Raw genomic sequence first — 16487 nt, 5'->3', positions numbered from 1 at the left:
TCTAGGGAAAAATCGCAAGAGCTTGCTTATCCTGAGAGAGAGATGATAATATTGTTTTTGTACAGGAAGGATAAATTGCTTTTTCTTTGCATTGTATAAATCTCTGTTAAAATTATGGTAATGAGTCTTTAATTGATACAATCCATAAAAATCTTTGAAAACCTCAGCAAATATTTTGAAATAAAGAGAAGGAACAAAGGCAAATGAGGTCTTCCTGAAGCTGAGATTTAGTGTCTCTGGTGATGTCTGCCTTAAGACAGAATATGTAAGTACAAGAAAGATGAGACTGTCTTCACTAAGCAAAAAGATATTTTTTTGACACAGAAAAAGGATAACTATCTTGCAAAAAGGGAAGCGGTAATTTAGCTTGATCCAGGTAGTTAACCCAAAGAGTAGCTCTTAACTCCAGCTACAGTGACCACTTGATATTGCTACTTGCCTACATTAGAGTTTAAGCAGGACTCTCTGTTTAGTAAGAGCATACCTGAGGACATATTCGGAGTTCCAAAAAATAGCTGTAGCAATACTACACAAACAGGCCCTACAAAAACCCCTTCAAATTGTAATAGCCAACAATTCACATAACTTACGTTTACCTAGCATTCTTAAGATGTTCTCCCACTGCATTTTTTTTATAGTTCCATTTTTTAAGGGTTCTACTTTGTTTAAAAAAAAAGTACAGAGTCACATCAGTAAAACCCTTCTTCAGTCTTCTACATAAACTCTGTGCATCTGACTCACCAAGTATTTCCTAGAAATAATATTTCACTGACCATACTGACTCGTAATTCTTGCTAGAAAAAGCAGCCCTGCCCATGGCTTTTGAAAGCACAGACTGTAAAATCTCATCTGAGATTTTCTTAAAAGCCTAGTGCACTGTCACTCTAGTATGAGGCCCAGGAATTACTGCAATTTTCATGTATCACATTCACTCTGCTAGGATCAATGGGGAGTTTATCAGAAATATGTATGTTTGATTGGGCTTCTTCACACATCAGACATTAAAAAAAGACCATCACATGACAATTCTAAAGTGTGCCTGACAGTACTACAAAATTTCATGGTCAACCTGTTACAGTTGATTTGACTGGCACCTCAATGGAGGCAAGTCATTATTAAATAGCTGAGCCTTTTCTGTAAGGGTAGGAAAGATTCAAAATTGCTTCTGATGGATTCAGAGACTGTTTCATATGGTATTTTATTAACTTCTGCAAACTATATGAAAACAATTCAAAAATACCTCTTAAACAGCTTCAGCAAGAGCTAAAGTGAGTCCCATGGTTCAGCAACAAGCCATATGGCACCTCAGATGTCACAAAACCTGCTTGTATCTTGAAAGTGAAGGTGATGTTTCTCCAACAGGAAAAACACTAAAACAAACTAAACATAATGTAAGTATGCTCTCCTTCCTGTTTCTCCATCTTGGAAAATGTTATCTTTATGTTGCTTTTTGTTTACAGCACTGAAGGAAATTTAACACATTCTCCAACGACTGCTGCCTGAGGTCTCAGAACTCTTGATATTTGCAGGCACAAACCTCTAAAGAACCTGGCTTATGAATAATTAAATACACAAAAGTTTACTTCCTTTTATCAAACAGAGATAAACTGCATCCTCTCAAAACACTTCCTGATACACTCTTCGATGCTGGCCTCAGGTCTAAGCGAAAGTTCTGGGATCAGTCCTAGTTTGCCACTGATAGACAGCAACAACTTTTTCTGGCATTTACAGTTCATTCTCTGCACTATCTCTAATGCCCTTTTTTGTAGTGGAAGATGGTAACACAGTTCTTGACTTGCTAAAACATAAGTGAGGAAAACAAAAATATTTTTAATATGGGAGAAGTGAAATAATATGGAATTCCTTTTATAGTATAAATGGCTCTTTTCACAGCCTTTCTTCAGAAAATTTTTTAAGTAACTTGCAACAATCACAATGAGCGGACTCCAAGTCTCTATGAAAATCAGGCAGCTCTGGGACTAAAAGAAGTGCTCTTTCTCTGGATGACGACTGTTGAAAAGTTTGGCTAGAAACAGTCATGTATGTTAGCTCTGCCAAAATACAATTACGGAAACAATTAAATGTTTTCAGTTACAATATCTGCCATTTTGGGGGAAATGCTACTTGAGTATGATACTGTTAGAAAATGTAACAGATTAACCTATGTAATTATTTCACTATTCACAGATCTTCAACTGATCTGTCTTTGGCATCATTTTTAATGCAAGTAATTACATGATTAATATTTCCCTGTAGGTAGCAGGACTGGCCATTAATTCAGAGACTTCCCAATGACTCTTGTTCAAAGTAACATTCGTTCTGTAATCTCCAGTGTCATTCTCTCCAGTTCTCAATTTGTTAGGCTGTCTTCTGGATTGGCATATGTATTTTTCTGTCTGTCATTCGTCTAGCTGTTCATTAAGGCTAAATTCCTTCTCTGATTTTGACCACAAAAATGAGACTACTGGACTTCTACAGATTATATACTTTGGCTAGGATAATCAGGATACCTGGTAAGAAAGTCCACTTAGACTTAGTCCTCTTATTTGCCACAGGAAGAAATATTTTGTGCCAACAGATCTTTTCTTTCTAAAGAACAATAATTACCTGAATTGGGAAACACAGCTGTTAATAAAGCTACCAAGAATCACTTACTGATAATGGAGGGGGCAACTATCATCAGAGCTTCCTGATGATACCTTCCTGAATATATGAATGAAACCACCATAGAAAGAGTTTTCTGGCAGCAGGCTTTAATTTAATAGTTATTTCTCAGCAGGGTTGTAAGTGGGCTACTTCACATCTGTCCTTCACCAAGTTTCTGATGAGAGAGAGAAAGTGAGGGGCAGGGAGGGGAGGTAGCTTTTCACTAGATATCTGCCATTTGAAAAGAAGCATAAGAGAACTTTGCATTATTCTATCATGACTAGATTTTCTCTGCCCCGAAGATTTCTAACCCAATAACACATCATACTGCTGATTCTTCCTACTACTCTACAAAGAAAGTTAGCGCAGTTGTTGCTTTCCTGTTTCACCTTGAGAACAGGTACCTCATCTTTCTCAACCCGTACCTCATAAAAATCCAGCAATTGTATTACTCTGGAGAAAAGAAATTTTACACAAATAGCATTATACGGACATGAAGAATCAGAGCATCAATCCAAGGACAATGTTAATACAAAAAGTGAGAGCTTGTGTATGGGCGTGTGTGTATTTGTATTTAAAGGGAAAACTGTGACATAATCAGGGTTACTTAAAACAGAAAACAAAAGGAACACAAGTGAGGATGAAACAGGAAAAATATAGAAAAATTGCATAAGTTTTTAACCACTTGGTGTCGCTCTTAACTCATATTTGCGTCAGCTAAGAACTCTGAGAGCAGGAAACCTCTATCTGTAATAAAGAAAACTGACAGACTGGGGAGGATTTCACTACCTGTATCCTGGAAACAAAACTCAGATGTTCAGAGATTCAAACAGACTGACCTAACTATTCTCTAGAGGATGCAGGGTGGAGATATGTTTTGTAAAGACCTGCTGTCTCTGAGATAGACAACTACCATTTATAACCTCTGTGGCTTGCAAAACTCGTTCTAGTAAACAACTGTTGATTTGCTACCATCTCCTCTCTAGTCTTAGCACGTATCGTAACTGGAAGAACCCCACAGTAGCTGACTTGGTGCATCAGTATCAACAAAAATTTACTTGTTTGAGAGAAATGTTAAACAATCTGTCATAGCCAGTCTGGCTAGTAAATAACTACCTTAATTACAGGATCTGGTTCTTATATGAAGAACCTGCAACTTATCCTAGGCTACTGATTTAAAACTATTTTTAAGAAAGTATCTTTAACAGCTGAAGTGATAGTTGACTTAAACAGTCTTGTAGGGCACATGGCTAAAATAATCTGAGAACATCATACTAATGCTGACAAGCGTGAACAACAAGACCAACTGTAGGCCAGGAAGTATCAGGTAAAACAATCACAGGTACTCCAGATATCTTGCGCAGCCTTTACACAGACATGTTACGTTACAATGCAGTGATGAATTCACTAATGCATTCCTGTCATTAATACATTTTTCCACTTTTATTGAAGCAACAACATTTGGCTTTCATTAGCATCACTAGGAGTTTTACTGGGAGTGAAACAATTTAATTCCTCAGCAGAAAGTTCATAAACAATATACCCTTCACTAGGCTTTGCCAATGGGATGAAGAGAGAGCAAAGGGTTGGAAGGAAGGAGTAATGCTGACCACTGCTGGCTAATTTGCATGCTGCTTGAAAAAAGGCAGCTAAACAGGCAGGCACAACCATTAAATAACAGCATCTTAATTCTGCTGGTTACCAGGGAATTGACTTTTCTATTTATTGCCCCTAGAGAGAAATTTAGTATTTAGAGAGATATTTAGAGTATTATTTAGAGAGTATTATTTATATATTTAGAGAGAGTATTTAGAGGTACCTGTTCTCAAGGTGAAACAGGAAAGCAACAACTGCGCTAACTTTCTTTGTAGAATAGTAGGAAGAATCAGCAGTATGATGTGTTATTGGGTTAGAAATCTTCGGGGCGGAGAAAATCTAGTCATGATAGAATAATGCAAATTTAGAGAGAATACTAGTATTTATAAAACAGTACACTGGTATTTTTAGTGTGTCTAATTAATAAGAATCCCAGGAAAAATATTCCAACACTTGAGATCCGAGAAGAAAAAACTGTAAGGAAAAGTTATAGCTGTCCTGTGCTGGCTTCAGGTCTACTGGCAGTGCTCCTGCTGTTGGATCTTGGGAAAGTGTTTCAGAACATCCTGAGATGGAGAAGAAAATGAAGATCTTGAGCAACTGCGTAACATTTCTCTGCTTTTAATCACAGGCTTATGCCCCTGCCATTTTCAGTAAATGTTCTGATCCTTGAAGGAGATAACAATATATTTGGAATTTCTTGGCACATAAAACTTCTACTGACTATTGGAGAAGTTCTACTGTCTGTAAGAGAGCAGGGCTGGGTCTGGAATCCACCCACTCTTACCTGAACTCTCCTTTTTTAGCTCATCAGCTTCTCACTCAGTACAGTTTGCAGCATTTTTTGAAGACCAACAGCTCTCTGGCATCTACAAAAAACCTTGCTGCTAGACTAAGCTTAAGATAGCAGTAATACCCAGTTTCATGTTCAAACCTTACATCTGATTGTACTGCAGTGTAATGTTACAAAAAGCTATTCTGCAGCATAATGACATTAACTTCCAGAATGCAGGGCACCCTTGGAAAAAAGGGAAAGGTCCTGTCACCACACAGTTATCTGTAGCAGTCCTAACTGATTGTGGACAAATGACTGGGAGCTCTGCAAGAATATATCTGCAAGATATATGGTCAGAAACAATGTTTAACAGCAAAGGCTTCAATTAACTAAGGTTGCCAACACAGAACAATGTTTTTTTCAGCTCCTTGACAAATCAACCATCTCAGTGATACATCAAGCTAATTCTTCATTAACCTAGAAAATATCTGAATTAAAAGAACACTAGCAAACATAGGTAAATCAGTTAAATCAGACACAGAAACACAGGAGACACTTCAAAAGGGCTCTTAAGAGCCTATTCAGAGTCTTCGTTTGATTGCTTTCCCCTGACCACTTTGTCATGAAAACAAGGTTTGCCACAAGGCATGAGATACAGCCCCTCCTCTGAAATCAACAAAATATTACTGTCTTCCAGAGCTTGTTCCTTCCATCACAAATAAAGGCTTTTTGGTCTTCATCATCAGCTCCATGCAGCCTAAAAATCTTCCAGTTTAGAACTCACGAGTGAGGCTGCCTTTCCTCAGAAAGCCTTACAGTGATGCCTGTGACTGCCCTCACTGGAAGAAAGGCTCAGCTACTGGTTCACAGGTACTGAAAAATCAGCATTAGCGATAGCTCATCTTAACATGCTTGGTATATAGATTCTAGCCAGATTCACTATTTTCACAGAGTCACAGAATGGTTGAGGTTGGAAGGACCTCTGGAGATCATCTAGTCCAAGCCCCCTGCTCAACCAGGGTTGCCTAGAGCATGTTGCACAGAACTGCAATTGTATTCCTTGGTTATACAGTTCTGGTCATAACCTGACTTTTGTGTATTTTAACTCAGATGCAAAAGAATGACTGCAATCATGATACTTTTAGGTGCTCATGCAACATCCTAGTATTACTTTCTAATATTATTTTGTGATAGAGTATTTGAAATCACTGATAGCTTTCAGTGTAATTTCTTTTATTAAGTTTTCCCAGGTTCATTAAGAAAATAGGAAGCTGAAGGATATTATTGAAGTATATACTTCAAGGAAAAGTACATAGTCAACAGGAGCATATTAATTGCTGCACATCATACAACATGATTCTTTGGCCAGTATGTTAGTGTTTTATGAATCACTTTTTTTGCTTATGTGCAGAGGCATTACTACTCAGCCAGTTGAGCTATGGTACATTTACACGATACAGTCATTGCATTACTGCCTGGTCTTAGGATATGAGCTGAACAGGAGCTGTTTCTTACTTTGTATGCTCCAGCCAACCAAACGTTGCTTAAGTAACTTTAAAACAAGGTAAGATAGTAAGATTTATCATGAAGTTGGAACTATAAAGACAGAGAGACCATACATATTAGATACTGTCTACTTTTCAAAGGAAAGATGGATTGATAAAAGCTATTAAAAACCTGAATTAATGCATATTTTATAGACTCTACAACATTAAGGGGAAGATTAAACCTAAAGGTGGCCATTTCAGGCTTTATGCAGTACTTCATAATTGTATTTATAACCCTTGGAAATAATGTGGGTGTAATGCCAGCAGAACAATTATGTTACCAAAAAAGACACAACCATCTGCAGCAGCTTTGTTTAATATGTAAAACTGTAGAGGCACCTTCTCACTAGAATTCACTGTTTTGACATCATACACTGAAAGTATCTTTTTTTATATATATTAAATATCACTTTTTCCTTACAAGTTTAGTATTGTTATAAATTTTAACAGATACAATGCAATTTCTCTAGAAGAATAACAATAATGAGGGAATAGTAGGATTAGTTATTATAGTTGAGATGAGTGAATATGAATTACTTAGAATACGATACAAAACCTACTGGAGCTAAAGAAAGGAGACCCACTAGCTGAACAAAATAACTTTAATATGTAAAAGGCACTCAAATTCACAGAATTAATACCAGTTCCCTTTTTTCTGAGTTTTTGGAGTACTGTATGTATTCTGTGCCTCAAAGTAGAATCTATATGACAAGCCAAGTAAGTATTTAGAAACTAGAAACTGAACAGTGTGGAAAAGCCAAGAGGTATGGAAGGGTAGAAAGCCCAAGCCAGCCCCAGATACCTGTTCTAATGGCACTAAGATGCCTCTTCTAAGGGCAGAGTCAAAGGGATAAAACCAAAGAAGAAAATGGGTAAGAGTCAATGTAAACAAATAAACAAAAAACATTTAAGCAAGCCACACAAAAATAGAGCCACTCAGTAACAAAAGCTATAAGTATTCTCATTCAATATCCGTGCAGGATGACACTAAAAAAGAACCAAGAGATCTGCTACAGTAAGTAGTTTTTAGTTTCCAAAAGGGAATGACATAAAAATGAATAAGTTTAACAAAGAAGGAATGCTTCCTTTTATTATGGAAACTTAAAAGGTGCAGTCAAAAGGTGCAGTCAAAAGCATAAATTGGTTTTAGGAATACAAATGTTGTTTATAATATTAAGGACTCAGAGAAAAACGCAAATCAGTTACTAAGAGTTTAGAAAGAATAGTAGGTTGGTATAATTAAAAGCAAGATAAATGATACTAGAATTTTATTTTTACTGTTTTAAAAAAGTTTAAATCTTGTCCTAACACAGAAAATTGAAAAGAATAAACTTAGTCAAAAGAGATATAAAAAAATAAGACAACCAAAAATACCAAAGAACTTGTTAACAAGAATAGAAACTAAAATGAGTTTGCTTTCAAACATATCAGAAGCAAGGAGGCTGCCTGAAATTCTATATAGCCAGTAAACATTTACACTAAGGAAGAAGTGCTCAAAGAAGGCAAAGACTACAGCAAGAAAGTTAAATGAATTCTGTCTCCTACATTCACTGAAGATGGATTTTGTTAAGTTATACCACAAACTTTATGATGGACACGTCAGACACTTCACCTCAAATCTAGGAGTTAGAAGAATAAAATTAGGAACAAATTGGTAAAAGGAATAAGCAACAAATCCCCAAAACACTTAACTATTCACTAAGACATTCCAAAGGCACTCAGGTATAAAATTACTGTAATGCTGTAATGTGTAACTTTTTGCTTAAAATTACTTTAGTGCCTGAAATACAGAGGTGACTGATGTGACACCAAGATTCTGAAAAAGTTCTTAGGGGATTTAGAGAACAATACATTAGTAAGCCAACTACAAAGAGCTGCAGAAGGACCTCATGACACTGAAAGATAAAGCAGTAAAATACTAGATGAAATTTAATGTACATAAATCTAAGATGATACACATGGGAAAACAACTGTAGCTTTGTATATACAACTAGCACTTTGAACTTGCTACGCTTTTTCATGAATAGTTTTCTGAACATTCTGAAAAGCTCTCATATTTTCTGATGCAGACCAGATTTTTTAAAACCTCTTTTTTTTTCTAGGAACAAACCTCCAAATTTTCCAGCAATCTCTCACCATCAGTGCTGCATAAGAACCCCAAACTGGAACAAAAACTGAAGAGGTAAGTTGTCCAAAATAGACATGTAAAATGAGAGCTTTTCCATTTTGATACTTACTTACTTTCCAATAAATTTCAGCCAACTGAAAAAGTTGATCATTGAATCTTTGTGTGTTTGACTGATCAAGTTGTATCCTGTGTAATTCAGAACCAACTTCTAATTATAGCCTTTATTAAGCAAGGAGATAATGTTTTCCTCATTTGCAGTCTTTGATCTTTTTATATTGTACTTTGAACAAGCCAAACCTGCAAAATTAATTTTCCTAGCTGGATGGAACTTAGGTGCTAAGATCGACTTAATGCTTCAGATTCTTTATCAGGGAGCTAATCCTTCTTTGCACTAATAAAATGAAAGGGCACGGCTCTAGCTGGTACATATGCCAATATGTCAGCTCTCTTACAGCAAATCTTCCTGGTTAAGTTATAGGAATGATGGGTGTGAACCATGCAAGCTGGAGAGAACACTCAATGCTCAGAAAAATTCCTTACTCTAGCATTACTTAAGTTAGTAAATGAGTATTTTCTTTACATAAGGAGTGTAGAAGACTTAATTGCCTAGTAAGAGACACCCTCAGGGGTTTCAAAGATGTTTTATGTTTGTAAAAAACTAACTAGCAGAGATAAATGAGTAGATAAATGTTTATGAGGACAAGTTTATACACTCATGAGTTTATACGAATACAGGAATCTGCATGAATTCTGCTCATCTATAGAGGAATCCATACCATGGTATTCTTAAATACACACTGAAGAAAAAAAAACAAAGGCAGCTTGGTCACATGAGTTGCATTCACTACACTGGGGCACTCTCCTAACTCGTCAGTGGTGAATAGGTCACTTCATTTTCCCATGTTTATCTGACTGCAGTTCAGTGGGTTCCAATTGTGAGTCTACACTGCAGTCATGGCCAGCAGCAAACCTAACCTCAGTGGGTGCACCTACAGGTTCATAAAACTTTTCTTGGCACCGATATAAAAATAATGCCATTGCCATAGTATTGACATAATAATAGCATTTGCATAACCATAATAAATAATGAGAAAAGAGAAAACATTGTAGTAAAAGGAAGGAAAAAAAGACTACAGTCAGAGGAAAACATGGTTTAACATGTGCTCTTCATTAAAAAAATAGTGCCTTTGTCTATGTGACACTGAAGGAGCGCTTTTCTGGGAAGAATTTGCACACAGAACCACCTGTCTGCACTCACAACCAAAAAGTCTTCCTCTCTGAAGTAGTGTAATACATGATTAACCAGCACTAGCAACACAACACAGCACAGCACTTTAGGGTGGGAAATGAAGAACATTATCAGTAAATAATCAAATAAATTAATTCATCTCCCACGATTAGTAAAGAACTCAGTTCCATCCGCAAAGTGCTGTCTGTAGCAAATCAGCCCAAGAATATGCAGTTTGATCAGTAAAGTTTGTAAATAACTTTACAGCTGAAATATACTGCTCAACTAGTCAAGATCTAGCTCAGTTGCTAAAGTACTTTAAAAATTACACAGTTGAAATATGCCGTGTAGCAGCTCAGCTAGAGAAACAGGTGCCCTTATCAAGAAAGTATTTATCTTCACTAGCAGTACATACAAAGAAGAATCATAAATAATATCAATTATAAAACTGTGCAACTCAGTTAACAAAATATACCATATGACTAGAAAATGTGCTGTTAAATTCATGAATACATCTCAGTCAAAATATAGAGGGAGTCTGGTCATTAAATTATCACCCAAATGGCCATGTTATTTGGGAAGTTACTAGAAAAGGCTACAATGGGATCACTGACAAGCATGCTAGGGATTACTACAGAACCAGGAAAATATGCAACTGCAGTGAATTTTCCTGCATTTACCTGTTATCCTGCATTACCAACACAAAGAAGGATCTTTGGCAGCATTAAGGCATGCTCTAACATGCATCATGAGACTGTCATGTGATCTTTCAGGATAGCTATTTTTCCTTCAGAGACAAGAGCTGGGATTGAAGTGTCAGTTGCTGAGTTGTGCTCATAGTTGTACTACTGCCTGGTGTGGTACGTATCTTGGGATGTTACCTAAAGCAACCGTGACTTCGGCAGGCGTTGTCTCTGTCATATTCCTCTCCTGAGCTAGAGGTGCTTCTACAATTGTAGGCTGTGCTTTCATATTCAATGGCAGAGCTGCTTACACTGCCGTAAGCAGACCCAAACCTGGCTGAACTGTCTAAACTCATCTCTGTCTGCCAATTCCTTTTTCAGTCTAACACCTCTGTTGTCAGAGCTATCAGTCTATAGCAAAGCAGTGAGTCAAGCTGGAAACTTATTTGGCTGAAGAATAAGGCCCCTCCCCTCCAAACGTTACGATTCAACCAAACTAGAGTCCTTCTAGTTCACTGATCAGCAACTTCAGCAGCTCTGGGAAAGGGCAGTGGACAGAGAAGAATATGTAACAGAGTTTGGGACACCAAATTCTTATGCTAGCACTTTCTGCAAGAAATGCATGAGGCACAACCTTACCAGAATTTGAGGCTTAGGGCAGACAAAAATTCCATTCTGGATTCTCTACAGACCAGCTATGACCATAATGATGCTTAAAGTCAACTAAGAATTTTGAACTAGGCTGTATCTACAGATTAATCACATTGCAATCATGTAAAAAATGATAGTTTGCAAGACCCTTGTAAAGACAAAGCCTTTATCGATATCTATTAAAATATAAAGAGTCTAGAACAAGATAGAGCCTTGCAATAGATTCTGTACAGTCAACACTGATTTCCCACATCTTGTTTTGAATTCTACAAAGACAAGTAACAGAATTGTAGAAAACTATTTTCAGGCAGCAAGTTAGCTCACTGTGCTCCTATTTAACTTTTGCTTAATGTCACAAATTCAAAAAGCTAGATCAAAACTGTTTTCAGCAGTCCTTAAACAAACATGTTCAAACACACATGAAACTATGTTGTGCCAGAAGTTGGCTAGAAATTATAACGTGTATGCACATTGCACTGTGCATAAATACTAACTGCTTTGATAAATAACACCAACCTTTCTATAGCTGAACAAACAATAACTTTAGAATGTGCTGAAAGTTATTTTTCTATTGATTCACTTGCACAATCCACTTAATGTCTGCAATTAAAGTGAAATTTTGCTCTATAAGGTGCTCTTATTAGAAGTGCTCCATTATATCTTCTTTTCATACCAAATTGATTTCCATATGAAACATACATTTTCCAATTAAAAGATTAGGTTGGAAAATACATCTTGAAGTATGGGAAGCAAGTCTTTCTTGCACAAACTCTAGCAATAAGGATTTTTAATGAATCAGTTCAGAAATTCATATGCTTCTTTGCTTTAGCTTTTCAGTTGGTTAGAGCATGGTCCTAACAATGCCAGGGTTGCGGGTTCGTTCCCTGTAAGGGCCACTCATTTGAGGGCCTGAATAGATGATCTCCAGAGGTCCCTTCCAACCTTACCAATTCTATGATTCTATGATTTCATGGGTATAGTGATTTTTAGGGACTAACAACATGCTATATCTTAAGTACATATCAAAATTAGTAGAAATTATTAATCTTTCAACTTCGCAGGAAAACATAGTTTTTGAAAAACAAAACCAACCTTACCAAATCAAATCAAAAATAAAAAATAAATATCTAATCAATTTTAAACATTGTCAAAAATATACTTGGAAAAAATAGTGACAATTGTGACATTATTAATCATGCTTATTTTGAGAGTATGGTGGAATAAGACTCCTCATACTCACATAGTAAAAGATCAACAAGAGGTTACCCAGAAAAGGTACAAAGAAAGGGCTATGAACAGATGGAAAGCATTTTGTAGCCTGGATTCTGTTCAATAACCAAAACTCCTCCATGCCTTAGCTATAGTGTTTTCTACTACTAAAGGTATAATCAAAAGTTCAGTTTAATGAGTTATTTTAACAGGTTTTGACAGAGGACATTATGGAACACAAGGTTTTATACTCGGATATAAATATTATATAGAACAGCTGTGCATTTTTTAAATAATCATATTAAACTGTTCATGTAATATTTACCACATGATAGAGACCACGCAAAAATAAAATGCAAGAGAGCTACACACTGAAAAGAATCTGTTATCATCTCTATTTACAACTGTGCAGAACTGTTTGATTTGAAACAGCTGGGATTGTCCATCTAATTGATTCAAATGTGCATTCAACTTGTTGTTTAGATCATTGAGTTGATTATGTAAATGAGCTTTCTATGGAAGATGATGAATATGTTTTTTTCCCTTGGGTTTTAGTGTGGCATGATGATGATAAAACAAGTGTTACCAGCAAAACAATAGTAGTGGTTAAAGCAACCGTCTGACTTTGACCACAAAACAGCAGCTATGCCAAAGTCTGTCTTCTCCATTTCCCAGAAAAGCTACTAGACAGTTTGGTTTAATGATACAGAAGTTTTTTTTTAAAAAAAAGATTTGTAGGTCTACGCAGTATGGTCATAAAAAGCAAAAAAGAAATGTTTTCAATACAGCTAAATTAAATTTCTGTATATTCTCAACCCCCCAAAATCCTCAAAACCCTGCATTATTCATTATATGGATTTCTTATATCACACTGGATGATATAAAAATCCAGAATGCTTTGGTGTAAGGATGCATCATGGGATCCTGATGCAGTAAGAACTAGTTTACACTTCCATTGATTTCAATGGCAGTTTATGGCCATGGAGTTTAAAAATCTTGCAAGTGCTACAAAGAAGTTTTAGAAATGTGTCATGTATCACTCAGTTTTCAATTTTCCCAATTTCACCATTAATTTGTTAGTCTTCTAGAACTGAGACTCCTGAATTGGTTATTACCAAAGAAACCTAAATAATCACTTCCAAATGAATAAATTTGGATTTCTATCCAAATCAAATCTCTTTTTCAGACAGTACATAGTTGCACATGTTTAGTGATACTAGCCTTTGGACTGTGAAGTCCCAGGTTTTAATCCTGTTGTTAGACTAACAATAAATATATGAATATTTGAATAATTAGAAAGTATTTTTTCTGGAAATCTGAATACTTCTGTATTATTTGATTTATAGTTGTTTCAAACTTCTGGTTTCTAGTTTTAGCTTCTGAGTTTCAATTTTTTTTTTTAATTACTTCAATGCTCAAATAAAGCAGGTTAAAACAACTACATATCATTTCAGCAATAGGTATTTTTAACATCAACTTAATTACATTTTAAAACTAGGAGCTGGCACTATGTCAATTACCAATTTTTGTATTTAAGTATTTCATAAAACAGTATTAGTCTCACTTAAATACTTGCTTACTGATGTACATGACAGACTGTATGTCTAGAACAGTTTGTTGCAATTAGCATAGTGAGCAGCATGGCAGTGATAGTGGAAATTTAAGAATGAGTGCATTAGACTCAGCCAGACAGCTCCAGTGTATCTCCACTGACTTTGCTTTTGTGCATTTAAAACAAACAAACAAACAACCCCCTCCCACCCCCCCAAAAAAAAACACCCTCAGCTTTCAAATGACAACTCAATGTTTTCATCACATTAGTTTTACTGCTGAATCCCAGTTTTCTGGTATTTCAAGATGTACTATCAACAGGTAGGTAGCATAAAAGAGTATGGCTCAAGAATCAGTCCAATAATGTCCTCTCTGAAAAAATCTTTGGTTTCAGGGAAGTGCAGCAAGGTATCTATTTATCTACAGTATAACAGAACTACCCTTGGGCACTAAGACATTCACATTTGAAAAATGTTTTTATAATTCTTTAATACATGAAGATAATCATTATAATAGAGATGGCAAAGTGGATGCAAAAAATGAATGCATATAGCATCTGTGATTTCCAGTAAGAGTCACCTGTGGCCATATAAACATGGACCCACTGAACATATTTATAAACTGGTATCACTCATGGTTTGGTTACTTGTGGGCATTTAGCATATATATCTGTGACTTAGTTTTCACGTTCACCACTCATATAAGTTTTTAAACTTAGCAAATGCTTGAAATCCTATTTCTTAGGGTATTTTTGACAGACAGAATCCAGTCATTTGTAAAGTCTCTAAGGTAATTTTGATTTGTAGCCATTACTATTCAACGAATATTGTAACTTAGGAGACCAGAGATCACTCACTGCAGGCTCCACTGCTACTGAACTCATGCCAGTCATGACTGCTTCAGATGCTTAGTCTATCAGCAGATGGAAAGGAGGAAAAATGACCCATGAAGTTTTCAAGGGTAAATGTCAGTTTGTTTGAGACTTGAAAACTTGCTTTCTTGTCACCAGGTCAAAATTCTGACCTAATCAGTAACAGTAACATTTTAGGCTAAGCATTAGGGAATCTTCTAACACACTGGCTGCTGACTCAAGCATATGTTCATGAAACCAGGGAAATAATCCTTTTCTCTTTGATACTCGGCTTTCATCTTGCACACTTGATATCAAAGCTGTACAATACGCAGTTATTTTTGCCAGATGTCATGCCATTTTTACCTTTGAGAACAGTTTTAATAGACTATGGATGCATCATCAGAAAAAAACTTCACTCTAACATGAATGTTATGCTACATAAGGCACACTATGAACAACTGTGTATCAATACATTCTCAAACTTATATTAAACACATTTGGTAGCAGCATAAAACATCGTTCCTCTTCACTTCACCAACACAACATTAAAATCAGAGAAGCACAGTTCAGATAAGTTAATTTTTTCCTAATCTACCAGTATCAGGAACCTGATAGACAATGCAACTCCGAGCATCCAGAGGTCAAATATGACTATAACCAAGCCAATGAAGCAATGGCTTAAAAAAAAAAAAAATTCTCCCCTTATGGAATGTGCTGACAGAATTCATCAGACGTTGTGAGTGAGTGTAGCACTACACGTCACAAACTGGTGTGTCTCTGAGCACGGGTCATGTACTCATAGATAGAAGGAAATGGAGAAAGAAGTTTTAAGCCCACTTCTGGTTTTCAAACTCCTCTGAAAATGAAAATATTAAAATTACAATACCATTAACATGCCTGATCTACTCAGAGCAGCCAACTGCTAGAAGAAAGGACACGTCTACATGCCAATGCTTTTAGTTTCTCTCCAAAGATGCTGAGGCTTTGAAAAACAAATGAATTAAAATCTTTTTTCTTCCCAAAGTCACTTATAACAATTTAAAGTAAAACATCCTCTTAATTCATAGCATTATTTTATGCTTGTATGTGCCATGATCTGAAAGGAGAACTAAGTAATATTTCATCATGTCTTATTTCATTTGACTATACAAAATGACTTGCTACTGCAGTAAGCATGTAAAAACAAAGCCAGCTCTACAGTATCTGCCAACCTGCAGATTCCAAGTTTTTCTTGTTGCTGCCATAACTCTATTATACTGGTCACAGTAACATTAGAAGTTGGTAAGGGTTTTTCCTCACTCATACAAAGTTATTAACCATTAAGTACTGGCCCACGCAAACAAGATCCTTTGCTGGAATAAAATCAGATTTGATTCCACATTTTCACCACTTAACAGAAAATCTGTATTCACAGTCATTTTTAGTGTGTTACATACATGTAGCCTGATCCTAAGGCCTGAATAACAGCAAGGTTTTATTTGACACAGAGGGCTGAATTCTATTAGGCAGGTTAGTTTTTGAATGCCATGCACCAGTGCCTAGACTCTAGAGGCATTCTAGCATCCTCCATGTCACCTGGCTGCTCTTTAATCTTGGAAAAGTTACTTCAACCTGTCTGTA

This window comes from Rhea pennata, chromosome 6 (assembly GCF_028389875.1).
Source record: "Rhea pennata isolate bPtePen1 chromosome 6, bPtePen1.pri, whole genome shotgun sequence".
Classification (NCBI taxonomy): Eukaryota; Metazoa; Chordata; class Aves; order Rheiformes; family Rheidae; genus Rhea; species Rhea pennata.
Note: the sequence above shows the minus strand (reverse complement) of the source record.